This window comes from Hippoglossus hippoglossus, chromosome 13, assembly GCF_009819705.1.
Source record: "Hippoglossus hippoglossus isolate fHipHip1 chromosome 13, fHipHip1.pri, whole genome shotgun sequence".
In the NCBI taxonomy this organism is placed as follows: Eukaryota; Metazoa; Chordata; class Actinopteri; order Pleuronectiformes; family Pleuronectidae; genus Hippoglossus; species Hippoglossus hippoglossus.
The window spans coordinates 18,182,401-18,191,523 of NC_047163.1; the positions used below are offsets into that span (position 1 = coordinate 18,182,401).

General features: G+C 40.7%; 1 long non-coding RNA gene across 1 annotated transcript; it reads left to right on the plus strand.

Moving 5' to 3' along the window:
* The first annotated feature begins 3,390 nt into the window (after positions 1-3,390).
* LOC117772980 lies at positions 3,391-8,730 on the plus strand. Its single transcript, XR_004615858.1, has 3 exons — positions 3,391-3,507; positions 8,473-8,478; positions 8,720-8,730. It is a non-coding gene; the product is annotated as an uncharacterized LOC117772980 (long non-coding RNA).
* The last annotated feature ends 393 nt before the right edge of the window (positions 8,731-9,123 follow it).

Below are 9,123 nucleotides of genomic sequence, written 5' to 3' on the forward strand. Positions count from 1 at the left end.
ACCTAAAGTGGCCCATATGGTAAATATGGCCCAAACAGCACAAAACAAATTCAGGCCACCTTTGGCACCTTGGGCTGTGACGGTAAGGATTTTCTCTCACCATATGCCCTCCTGTAAAAAGAGATTTGCAGCGATAATCGTAATTAGCTCAGTCCTGTGGTAGGCATCACATGAATTGCTAGGGCTTAATTGTGGCCCAGATCCGGCAAACAGGAACAGACCGCACTAAGTGATTCCACGTCGTATGATGGCCAGATGACAGTGTGGGCCAAATCTCGGCCAAACAATTTTGCTATCTGGGTAGGGAAAATGGGATATGGGAATGACACACAGTAAATGGATGGATTCAGCCATGTGGAATGTGTCCTACGGCCACCGGGTCATCCCATCATAATTTCAGAAATGTAAAAATGCCTTTATTGTTGTAACATCAGAACTGCTATTTTCCACGAACTATTACAGAAATATGTTCATCCAAATTGATATGGTCTTATGGTGCATTACAAGGTAATACATGTTTTCATGTGCAGAGAGGCTTGCAAATTGTTTCTGTTGCATGTGGAGTGGAGGGTGTGAGGATACGTGGGTCATGCTATGGACTAGAGTGGTAATAACAGACAAAAGTCATCTTTCAGTAGTAACCTTTTACCACTGGTGTAACTGTACACAGCTCAACAGCAGACCCACAATTAATTGACTTTCTGCATCTGGCATAACTTCAAAGTCGAGGCAGGTTGCAGCAGTTTGGTTTCAGCTAGACTGTTGAACATGCCAGGAGTTTGTACTGAACCTTCAACAAGCCTCCAGCATAAAAGTAGCTGTCCAAGCAAATTTTGAAGACAAGAATACTAATGGTTTTCTCAAGTAATGTTCAATCCACTCATTTAAAGGTGTTAATGTTACTCTAATTGGAGCTAAATAAGGTCAAATCTTGTAAGATCCATCTGATTCCAAAGGGAAAGTAGAGTAGCTGAAGTTGCAGCAGCAGCGACGTTGTAACTTTCTCCTATTCGATTATTTCAGTAACAAGGCTCATTAAAACACAAATCAGTAACATTGTGACAACTTACTTTAAAGAAGAGGGTATGACCGAAATTAGCTAAATTAATTGCATGTGGTAATACTAAAAGGCCATTAGTTTATGGATGTGTCACAGTAATCTCCCCTGGGACATCTGCATGCACATCTATTTCAAACCTTTGTGGGGGACTCTATTTCCGCCATCTCGTCGCCACCAAAACTTAATGCTGCTGGTAGTGGGCCTCCTGGGCTAAAAATGTTACTACACTATGCACACAGCAAGACCACTGGTGAATTTAAAACCCATTCGTAACAAGGACATCTCATCTCTTAATCTGTCTACCAACTGCTTGGTGGCCAGTGGATGATAACAGGCTCCCCAAGCAGCTGTCTACACAGAAACTCTTTACTACCACAAATTAAAAGTCACCTCATGCTCTGTGGGCCATTTTGTGCTGCTAAAGGCCACAAATAGCAAACCGATGGCTGAGGTGGAGATATTTTTCCCATAGAAAAGTAGAAGACCTTAATAAAACATTTCTTACAAGTCGCTGCGGTAGCATGCTCATGGTAACCGAGTACAGGAGCAGATATGGCACAGGATAGTGATGATAAAAAACTGAGATGCCTTCAAAATGAAAAAAATATAAAACTATTTCCTGCATTTTCTTTACTCCCTTCACCTGCCACAGCTCCGCATGAAATATACGCTTTGTTGAACTCCTGAACCTCACCAGACAGTGGAAATACTTTCTCTGCTCTGCTGCCAGATCTACATTTCACAGCAATGACATGCTAACAAAGCCAATAAACTGTGGAGTACAACTTGAGAAATGTCATTGTTAGGAACAGGATGTATCTGCTTAAGACGGAGAGGATAGTAATTACTGTGTCTTATGTCGTGATACAGTATGTTACTGCATATTGCAACATATTCAATACAGTACAGATTGGAACAGCATCGTTTTTATCAGCGTGAAAGCCTGCATGATGCAAGGGCATCATCCAAAAGTGGCTCAGGGGGGGCAGCAGCTGCAGCTGTGTGGTCTGGATGTATCCATCTGTCAGTGAGAGCAAGTTGATGCAGAGAGGAGGTGGGAATGTGAAAAACTGCTGACTAAGAGCTCCAAAGCTCTTCACATTGATCTGGGGACCCTAACTAAATAGTTAAAGAGTTGATAGATTGTGTTGGAGGAGCTGAGTGCTCTTCCTTAAAACCTGTTGAACCGAGGAGATAACACCGATATAAACGAAACACATTGTTAGGACAATTGCTGGGACATAAAGTGGAAAGAGGATAAAACCATGTAGAAAGAGTGTGTTGTTTATCCTCAGCGGGCTGCTGCTGATTGTGGCTCTTTAGAAAGCAAACAAAAGAAACTGTGCAAAGCTATTGAGCTGAATGTGAATAGCTTAATGAACGAGGGGCGTTAGTAGAGGCTAATTTATGCTGCCTTTGCGTACGAAAAGAGATACCTCTGCTTCAAACGATGTAACCATCACTGCCCACGAACTTCCATGCATCCTTGACGTTGGCATGGTTGTTAAACAACACATCTAGCGCAGGGTTGAGAGTTTCTGACAGCAACAAACATGGCGATGGTGGAGGAAGTTGTGACAATATAATTCTTAAGAATGGTTGAATGCACTTATTGTAAGTCGCTTTGGATAAAAGTGTCAGCTAAATGTACTGTAATGTTAAGAGAGAGGTCAAAGCGTCCTAGGCAAAGTAACATCATGGAGACTGTAGTTTCTTACCAAAGATTCTATCACAAACCTTCTTGAAATGTCTTCCTCGTATCCTATAGTTGTCTTGCTTTATTTTTTGGCTACACTGCCCCCCACAATTTGTCGGTACCGCTCTGTTTTGTATGTTTCATTCGTATCCATACATACATCCACATACTTTACAATACAATAGATACATACAATAGCAAGTTTAAAAGGTCCAATTTATCTTTACACCTTTGGTATGAGGTGACCTTTACAGATAGGCATTGTAGCTGTTTACTACACAAGTAGGACAAATAATAAAACAACCCTTTCAGGACAGTAGAAGTAAATCTTTCAGGTCTTCAAGGACTGTCATGATTTTGTGCTGCCGGTCTTTCCTGTGGTGTTCAGATTATTCCTTTGAAATGACAGTAAAAATGTTCGATCTGCCACAAGGAGGAACAATTTCCCAAATAACTTGTGCGCTTATCTTCAAAAATAAGTACAAGTAAATGACAATGACCACAATAGGCCGTCTCAAACCTCTTCCACTTACTGCAGATCATATCCAGAGAAACCTACACCTTGATTATCAGACAACAAGATTTATATATGTTGAACCGGGTGATTAGAAGGAGAATGTATATCAATTTAAAGGGCCCATTTGACACCTTTCTGGGACTTAATTTTAGGTATTGGTACCCCTAAGATGATATATCAGTGGTTTAAAGTCGAAAAAACTGCAGCAATGTGTATTTCCATGTCCTCTCTTCTGTCTCTCTCTGGAGCTGCAGACAGGACAGGCTGTTTTCGCCTGCCTCAATAATTATTTATGAGCCCCTCCTCTGATTGGCCGACTGCACTTTGACTGACACAGGCCTATCACCGGTCTCATTCTGGCGCATATGACGATCTCTCTTGTAAACACAGCTGAAAGTCAGTGGTAGGGAGCGGGATTGGTGAGTTCAGAGGATGGACTGGTACCGGCTGGGTGGGTCTGAGAGAAAAGTGCGATTCCATGATGACATCATACGGAGAGGAAGTACGAAACTCAACGTTTCGATAACATATTTCTTAGAATGGACTGAGTGAAAAAGTCCGCGGAGTGACTGTTTTCATACTTTGAGGGTCCCTACTGACCCCCTTTAAGTCATTACGTAGTAAAAGCCCAGAAAATGTATTTGACACAATATGGGCCCTTAAGATTGTACTTGCTATTGCTAAATCCTAAAGCTCAGGAGAAGTTTGTTTAAGTAATTTTCTAATTTACAGTATGATACAGTTTGCACATTCATCAGTGCATGTGTGTAACAATACGTGCAATATCATAAGTCATCTCTGAACGATGGAGGTTCAGTCAAGGGCAGCTTGACAAGCACACTTGTCTGTAGATGTAACTAATCACCTGTCAAAGAAAACAGGATTATCCACATTGCCCATGTGCAAATAACCAGAAACTGTTGCTCCTTGCTCTGCTTGACAAGAACCAGCCTTTTTCGACGAGACATTGCCAGTGACTGCTGGTTTTACACAGGAGGAGTGCAAACAGGAAATATCAGTATACTTCTAATTAATGTCTATTTTTAGCCTTGACTGATCAAGCACTTCTTGCTTTGCTTGTCCATAATATAATTAGAAACAAGGGCCTTGTAATGTCTGTAATGAGAGGATATTCCTAACTTTTCTGATGTTTAATTTGCATTTGCCGCTTTATAGAATAGCAAACATGAAAATGGAACAGTCGCAAGGATTGGTGCTAATCTATTTAGAGTAACAGACTGCTGCAGTATCAGCTTGCTTTTCCAATTTGTTTGCGTCCATGACAGCAAAAATCATGTGGCTCAGAGCCTCATATGATAATATAAAATGGACCTTAGCCGATGTCCGTTGGTAAAATGTGCAAAGACCAATGCAAACCCCCTTTATTTTTTTGTCATCTCTAAAAACCATGGTCAACATGGTTGATGAATCTTGGGATTCCACTGGCAGACCACGAGGTCCAAATTACACTGCCCTCTCTGTCCTGCACAGAGCCTGTACTTGGTCCGCATCTGGAACAAGATAGTAAAATTGATATTACTGCAACGGGATTTGAAGGCTGATCCAGAACTAAGCCAAAGACTATCTTAGTTTCTCTCAAAGGTTATCTTGGTCCGTTTCACCAAGCTCTAGTGAGCTCAACTGTCACACCCAGAACAAAAACATGCATGCTTTCTCAGTGGGAGCAATACAAGAGGGAGGATGTTGAGCTGCACTCGGCGTTAACCTTAAGCCAAGGCAATCATCTATATGTATATGATGAAAAAAATCCTTCTACTTCCTTATCTCCTATTTAAGAGAGGTTAGACCACTAGAATCTGAATGTGGGTCACTGGGGGTTATCTCTGCAGTGATCTTTATCGGATTATCCTCATCCATTTCTCCTGCGATTGCTAATGTTTTCAGTAAAATGTTTCCTGCTCAGATTAATGCAGTAGTCTGCCTCTGAAAGCAGACCGATCTTAAGATTTCAAACGCATGGGAAATGTGTAGCCTTGAAGCTGGTAATAAAACATACATCTCTGTTGGAGGAGAAGCTACATTCAGTCTTCTCTGCTCACTAATCTACTGTGGTTCCGTTGCTGCTGAGGTAAACAGACATTGTTTGTGCACCATTGGTGGCTCTCAGGAGGGTTTCAAGGGACTTTGGGGGCCCAAGGCAAAAGGGGACCTAGAGGGCCCTACATCGAACTGAATTGAAAATAATTTAAACAACATAAATAACAATGTTAATAAGTTTAAGTACAAAGCCACGAACCCATTCCAGACACATCATTAGACATTCTAGTCTTCAACGAAACCCCTAAAATTACAAGACGTTTGGCAGGACCTATGTGGCATGGGGCCTCATTAGCAGGTATCCATTCGTGTTGTCGTTGCAGTGTCCTGAAAGCAGCCGATAATAGAATTTAAGGATCTTCACACAAGATTCTTTTTTCTGTGGACTAACGTAATGTGCTACTCTCGGGACGATAGCTTTCCCTACCCTTTTACCCCTGGTTGTTGTCATAGTTGACCTCTTCTGAAAATGTACAAAGCTAGGTTTCACTGCTTTGTTTGGTATCATAATGATTATCCATAGATGTTGTGATGATGAATGATTGTATTCTCTATTGTTGAGCCTGACTGCTGCCCCACCTTGAATTAATGTGCTGTCGGGTGGCTGGGTTTAGCCTTAAGGTTAGGGTGAGGATCCTTGGAGGGAGCTTTGAGTAGAACCACTGGTCCTTCATGTTGAAAAGGGACAGCTGAGGTGGTTCGGGCATCAAGTCAGGATGCCTCCTGGGTGCCTTGCATTAGAGGTTTACCTGGCATACCCAAATGGGAATAGACCCCAGGGAAGACCCAGAAGTTGCTGGAGGGATTACATCCCATCAAGTCTGGGAACGCCTCTATAACTCTCACCAAAGAGACTCTTTCTCAATGTGCGCTTTTCCTCAAATCATAAAATGAGCATTGCAGATGGACTCTTATCACAAATACCTGTATTTAAGTCAAAATAATTACCATTTCATTGCATTGCATATGTAACATTTTCTTACAACCAGCATTAAGGTGGATGTTTCATTTTGGTACAAAACTCTGTGTATTCACTGTCTGCTCTGAAAGGCTGATATTCACATTAAGTGCCGCTCAATTGTGAGTATGAGGAACAAGCATGTCAGAGGCATATCCTAAATTCATATGAAGAAAACTCCTCTGGATTATGCTCAAGACTTCAAGCTCAAGGATTTCCTCTATGCACTTGCCAAACCAGCCTACTCACCTCTAAATGACACACACTTTATCTCAGTGCATGTGTTGTGTGTACTATACATTGCAGCATTAGAGTCAGTAATGGCTGTAATATTTCACAACTTGAGTACTATCTTGCACACGCTGTTTGATCGCAGGTCTAACTACGAGGTTTGTTCATCTACATGTTTAATTGACCATTTTATTAGCCCCACCACTTTGTCATCCCTTCAGTTCTCAAATGGCTAAAATGTACTTTACATTCCAATGTAATGAATTGTTGGTTTTACACTGTAGGTAGGTTTCTGTGATAATAGCGGAATATTCAGACTCGGCTGCAGAGAACACACTGGAGACCAAAAACAAATAAAGACCGGAAACTAATCAGAGGAAAAGTGTGCACTTGTAAATTAATTGGGAACCAGGACCAGAAAAGGCAGGAAATATTAAAACTATCAAAATAAGAAAGGAAATGTAAGATGATGCCCGAAACTAATGGGAGGTTACTGGGTTAGCACTCGCCTTGATTTCAATGTTTATTTTTAATTTGAGCAGTTGACTGGTAATGCGGTGAATTTGAAAGGTCATAGAAAAGATTTTATGCTTGGCTGAGGTAAAACCTTTGAGGTGCATCAATAAAAGAGAAATATGAGGCCCTAGTACATGAGGGAGCGGCATAAATATCCACTTAAGCTTCTGCTCGACTGAAGAGAAATATGATGTTTTGGTCTGCTGTTTTTATAAGTATGTGGAGGCTTTAACAGTCCTTAAAGTTATAAATGAACAAACATCTTGTTTTCTACATTTCTTTTGACCATTTGAAGTTCAAGTGGCACTCTTAATTACATCAATGATTTAAATGGCACTTAACTCAAGAGTTAGCTCAGACAGCTGTTTATCTTGATGAGCCAGTTGCTTATATTCATGTAAGATGTAGTGTATGGACATGTGCATGATGTCTTATTTTCATTTTGCATCTTCTATAAAGCTGATGGAAGGGATCTACATTGGGATGGAACCCACTAGACAAGTGTCTCAATATAGCCACACTCTTTTGGCGTATTACTACAGCTACATACACACTGATTCTGCAAAGAAATCCAAAGTATGCCAGTCCCGCTGTGTCAAGGATGACGGATATCTGTCATGGTTACACCAACCCCCCCCCCCATGTTATGGAAATCTTTGTTTCGAGATATTGCAAAAAGGTAGGATGGCATCTAATCGCCACTTCCTGTCTCTGATATGATGTGAAGCTGGCTACTGACAGTGTACAACTTGTTGGCATGAGAGTCTGGAACTCCAGTTTACAGTTTGGTGATACCCATGATGCATCAAGTATACCCCTTAGTGTTTAATTATGTGCCTTAAATGGAAGGGACACCACTAATCTTGTGTTTGTAGAGTGTAACATCTCAGAAATAGGGACATCTGTGTGAATTCTTTTGATCGGCCTGAAGGATTGATATTTACATATTTGAGATTAAATCTTAACTGCACTCATATATTTACAGGCCTTTAAATATCTTTCTAGATGCAGCTTGAATGATTCAGACCCACTTACTGTGTCTTAATTATGTGCTTGGCCTGACGTAAACATCAACAAATGTGTCATGCGATTCTGTTTTGAGGTTAATAAGCACGTAAAGATTCGTAATTTATTTATTATTCATCTAAACCCTGAAAATTGACAAATACGTCAAACCATCTTTACCAATGAAAAGGGAAGAAGTGGGTTTTTTAGACATAAAGTTACAAAGCTATTGTCGCTGAGGGGAGGAGAGAAAATGGACGGTTACCACACACTGGATTAAAACTCCCCAAACATTCAAACAGCCTTCATTCTATCATCCACCAAAGTAGGTTAAGATCATATTATACAACATGTATTGCTGTTTTTTTTACCAGCAGCTTGTTCTCAGAAAGCTACATGAGATAGAGCACCAGAATTACACCCACATCGAGGCACATGTATGCAGCATTTACTAAGCTACTAAGAAGCCCCATGAAATTTGCTTTTATTGGTTTATATCAACCAATGACATTAATCCAAAAAAGACACCTCTTACTCTAAACAATATAAATATAACATTGTTGGCTCAAACAGCACTTGCAGATTTGACATTTCTCCAGCCACGTATAATCCTGCAGCTTTATGATTTAATACAGGCAGAAGCGTGAGTCAATGAGCTTCATCAACGATTTGAATAAGAGACAGAAAACAGAAACCGAAGCAGTGACGTGGAGTAAAATAACAATGAGGTTTGAAAAACGGATTGTCACATATGTCCTGTACGAAGAATTTCAAGTGCAGGGAAGTGATTTGAACAGATCACAGGGTCTTGAGCTGGAGATAAAATACGGTTTAGCCACGTGTTCACATAGACAACCACATTCATCATGAGTGAAATTGTTCATATACTTGTTGTGTATTGGGTTTGCACTATACGTTAAATGAGTATCCCAATAGAGGGCACACCACAGAATTCAGACCATATAGAAACCACCACTTTGCATTCTGTAAATAAAAAACAAGGCGACTCTGGAATTCACAGAGTCCTTCCCCCCCACTACTCCTACTGTTCATGTGCATATTGGACGGTGTAACTTACCGTT